Raw genomic sequence first — 5,235 nt, 5'->3', positions numbered from 1 at the left:
GACCGCCAGACTTTCGGCCGTTGACGCTATTGATTTCGGATTACAAACTGTTCGCCCGCATTCTTCGTGCTCGTCTCCTCGCCATTGTCAAAGATGCCATTCATGCCGGCCAAACATGACAGGGAGGTGGCAGTAACATACAATCGGCGTTAAGCTCTTTTGGAGATGTGGTGGCGCTCATGTCGGCACGCCGTTTAGAAGGCGCCCTCCTGGCTGTTGATCTAGACTACGCATTTGACCGAGTTGAGCACCATTTCTTGCAGGCTGTCTTAGAGAAGATGGGACTGTCCCCAATATCGGAAGGTGTGGTTCTCCGTCTCATCCACGCAGCCCCTTCCACAGTTCTGGTCAACGGCTACCGCTCGTCACTGTTCACAATTGAGCGCTCAGTGCGACAAGGATGTCCCCTGTCAACCTTTCTATTCGCCGTCGCCGTCGCCCTCAAGCGACAACGTTTGGAAGGCATTCGCCTCCGCGATGTGCATTTTAAATGTTGTGCCTATGCGGACGATGAAGATATATGTACGGCGATCGCGTTGCTTCAGAAGTACAGAGAGGTGGCCGGGAGCCGTATCAACCTGCGAAAGTCGCACTACATGCATGTGGGCAGAGGATTGCATTTGAGAACGCCAGTGCCCATTACCAAAGTCCCAGCGATGAAGTGTTTGGGAGTGACCTTCCATGGGAACGTGCAGCGTACAGCAGCAGGTACGTATCGCAGACTACTTAATGTGATCCGCACGCAAGTTCGTCTCCATAACTTTCGAACACTTGACTTGATCTTGCGGGTACATTTTGTCAACGTCTACCTCGTTCCGAAACTTAATCATTACACACACGTTCTCCCGACGGCCACTATCGTAGCTGCCAAGTTCCAGGCGGCCTTCGGTTATTTCGTCAGCGAGGGTAGGGTGTTCAATAACCGTTATGAGACGCTAACGTTACACACACATGCAGGCGGCATTGGAATGATAAACGTGCACAGCAGTGCGCGCGCTCTCTTTCTGTGGACGATGCATCGCCTACGTACTTCGGACAAGGACACCCTCCCTGGTACACTGATTCAGGAGGTGGTGTCTCAGTCCCTCCATCCGCCGATTCCTGTTGGACATATCACGCCAGCACTGTGTCGCATTCGCACCTATCGGATCGACATGAGTTATCTGTTGGATGTCTTGCCGACCACTCGGGATCCTAGAACCAAGGACTTCTACCGCTACTTTCAACGGACGCTGCCTGCTAATGTGGTTGAACACCGATATCCGGCAGGTGGCTGGAGGCGGGTGTGGAGTAACATATACAGCGCCCTGACCACGGTCAGGGCGCTGTGGTATGTGATAACGACTGAAAAATTCCCCACCAGACAACGTTTACACATGATACGTCTTACCGAGGATCCTATCTGCCCCAGATGCACCGCTTCCGACATCGACATGCACCGTTTCATTTGTGGTACGGCTACCGACTGCTGGCTCCTCACACAGCGCATGTTGGCATTGTTGGTGCGACGGACGCCTCAGTACGTAGAGCCCACCAAACTGATCCATCCCGACGTCACTTACTTCCCTGCTGTTCGTAACAACGCCACGGTGTGGGTTAAGGGTATGGCATTGTCATACTGTTTTAATGAGAGCATTGCAGGGTTGTTAGATTACTGCCATTATTTAACGAGTAACTACACGATTTTACGGCGCAAAGCGTCGTATGGTGCGCTCTTTGCGAATTACTTGGGGTCGTTGTTTACGCGCCCTCCAGACCATTGGGGTGTACTGGGTGTGAGAAGAGACTGAGATATGGCACATGATGGACTGATGAGAGACATCAACGGTAATTATAGGGCATTTCACCCTCGCTGAACGAGAAGACGACCAGGACATCCCGCCGTGTGGCTGCTGTGGACACGTCCGAGAAAAAAAAGTAGAACTAAAAGAATTATAAATTAAAAACATAAGAACAAAATGAACAACAAAAAAATATAATAAAATTTTCAGAGGCATATTTAATTTTTCTTCGTAGGCGGAGCCTGAAGTGGTAGCGCACGACAGTCCTAGGTAGCTTTAGGGTGAAAGTGGCGGTGGCATTAGCTTTTCTTTTCTTTCTATGTTAGATAGGTTTTGGGGGGTAGTATGGGTGATGGGGCCAATTCCTGAAGTGGAAGAGGTCCAAGTACTACAAAAAATTAAAAACACAAAAAATAAATAATTAAAAAACAAAAAATATTAAAAACAGGAAAAAAGAAAAAAGAAAAAAGGAAAAAAAGAGCGCTAATGCACTGTTTCTTGGACTCGGATAGGCATGCCAGCCCCAGATCGAATCCACACGGCGGATTAACGACGAGGGCCGATATGCCGGCCAGCCTGGATATGGTTTTTAGGCGGTTTTCCATATCCCGCTCGTTGAATGCTGGGCTGGACCCTAAGTTCCGCCTTAGTTACACGATTTGCAGACGTTTGAAAACGTTCGCACTGTTTCGTGGCTTACACTAGATGCAGACAGCTAGGGTACACCAATTCCGTCCTGGGGGGTCCGAGGTGGCAACAGGAAGGGCATCTGGCCACCCTCAGACACTAACATCGCCAAATCCGTAGTAACAAGGCCGACCCCACGTTGAAGCGGGACAAAGGCCCAAAGAAAATGATGATGAACCAGACTGGGAGTGTGTGCAAAGGAAAAAGCAGAAGCCGACCGCCTGTGTCAGAAGATGATATCCGACGGATTTTGCGCAGTCCCAGTAAGTCCACCAATACAGTCGAGAACTTGGAATACCTCATCCAACTGTATGAAAAGTTCTGAGACGGCATTTGCTGTACAGTCACTACCGATTACAACTAGTGCAGGCTCTCAACCCTAATGACGAATAGAAGCGTCTCTCATTTTGTGGTTATGTGCTAGCAAACATGGAGGATGACTCATTTCTACAGCGTGTAATTTTTAGCGATGAAGCGAAGTTCCACCTTAGTGGAAAAGTCAACAGGCACGATGTTCGCATATGGGGTTTGGAAAACCCACATTCACGACTGGAATACTATAGAGATTCACCGAAGTTCAATGTGTTCTGTACCGTATCCCGTACAAAGGTTTATGGACCATTTTTCTTTGTGGAAAGAACTGTAACAGGAATCACGTACCTTGACGTGTTGGAACAATGGCTGTTCCCTCAAGTTATGGAAGATTCCCAAGACTTCATTTCCCAACAGGATGGAGCTCCGCCCCATTGACACTGTGAGGTACGAGGCTTTTTGAATGACTCCCTTTCTCAGCACTGGATCGGTCGCAGGGGACTTGAGGAGCTGGCTCTTAATTTCAGGCCACCGAGATCTCCTTATCTCACTCCCTGCGACTATTTCTTATGGGGTTATGTGAAGGAAACTGTTTAGGTCCCGCCTCTACCAACCACTCTGAACGATCTGCGGAACCTGATCACTGCTGCCGTGCACTCAGTAACAGCAGATACGCTTCCGCGTGTACGAGACGAGTTTGGCTACAGCGTCGATGTTTGCCGTGCAGCCAACGGTGGCCACATTGAACGTTTATAACATTTATCACTTTTATAATTATTCAATAATTATTAAAAACTAATTAATTACAAATTGTTACAGATTATTAAGGAAGTTTTGAGAATGGGTCAATCGTTTAGAATAATCCTGTACCATAAATTTAAAAAAAAATACAAAAATCCGACTGCCGTGTGGTCTCCTGTTAAGAGTGAGCACTTGCCACACTCAACGCTCAAGTCGATGGCTCTACGTCAAGTTCATACCCTTGCGTCAGACCGTGAGCCACATCACTGCAGAAAGCGTAAATTGTGAGACCCATGTAAGAGCCGACCCACATGACCTGGACAGTCGAAATATTTCGTATACGATTCTAGGTATCGATACGAAGTTTCCGATATGTTATAGTAGGTAAAGAGAATATTAATTTTCTGTATTGCTCTCTTGCATAATTTTTATATGACGACATAATGAAGCAGTTATAGTTCTTTCTTTTTTTCAAACGGAGCCGTGTAATTTTTCAATAGCGCTTGAAAGAAGAGTTCGGTAATATAAGCCCTGCAGTTAAATTTAAAAAAAAAAACTAGGAACTTTTCTAATCAAAAACACCAAGGTACATTGCTGGACGATGTTTCTGGAAACTCTGAGAGCCTTGTTTGTTCTCTATTCCTAATTTGTAGATTTTAGTTCGAAGTCTTGTCTGTAGATTGGGAAGATTGAATTACGTGCATCTTTGCTTAGAGATTTCCTTAAAATTTTGCTTTTCGTTGCGTGCTGCATGGATTATTCAGATAAGAATAGGATGGTCTCTTAAAATTCGAATAATAACAAAGTTTATCTGTCGACCTCATAAGCTTATAATCTATAAAACATATGTTGACACAAGAAACCCGACGTTCATAGCCGAGTTCATCGAACATTAATAATGTACGAAACCTAAAGGCAGTGGAATATGTTATGGCTAAACAAACTCTCGGATGGACCCATGCGAATAATTAACTCCAGTCCTGGAAAGAATTGAAACTGTTTGAAACGAATAAGTGGTCAGGTCCTGATGGAATTCTTGGCACGTTTTACAATAAATACGCTGCTGATCAGTCCTATTGTTGTCTTACATTTACCTCAAGTCTCTCTCACACACTTTTACCGTCCCAAGTAACTGAAGAGAGAAAGAAACACAGATTACTCTAGTAAAAAAAACATATTTGCAATTTTATCAACAAATATATTTAACGTCTGTTTTTCAGGGAGCTTCATGAATTCATAGATCGAATATAAAGTAATAACTGGTGAATCATAGCCAGCCTCAAATACTGTCATGTACAATGGCTTTATTGCAGAGCCATACCCGATTTCGGACATTCGTGCCCATCTTCAGATGGTTAGCGCTTCCAGTTACGTAAATGTGTACGACGTCAGCATGCCGACAGCTCCAGCAATGTGCAACGATATCTGAGTATTTAGTGACATTTTTACTTTGTTTCGAAGGCAAAAACGTGCTAATATCTGTGCATTTATTTGAATATAAGATGAAACAGTTTTATAAGTTGACATCTACATCTACATCTACATGTTTCAGTGGAAGGTGATTCGTCTTGCCATGGTCTCTGTGACCACCCAGGACAATGCAGCCACAAGATGATGCATCGTAAACAGCACGCGTATTCTAAGCAAATCGCTTCGGCACTTACAACACACATTAAGATATTCTTTGTGTCAGTTTGGGCTTCACACATGTGGA

This window comes from Schistocerca serialis, chromosome 3, assembly GCF_023864345.2.
Source record: "Schistocerca serialis cubense isolate TAMUIC-IGC-003099 chromosome 3, iqSchSeri2.2, whole genome shotgun sequence".
Lineage (NCBI taxonomy): Eukaryota > Metazoa > Arthropoda > Insecta > Orthoptera > Acrididae > Schistocerca > Schistocerca serialis.
The sequence above is the reverse complement of the archived record's forward strand: the minus strand, read 5'-3'. Positions refer to the sequence as shown.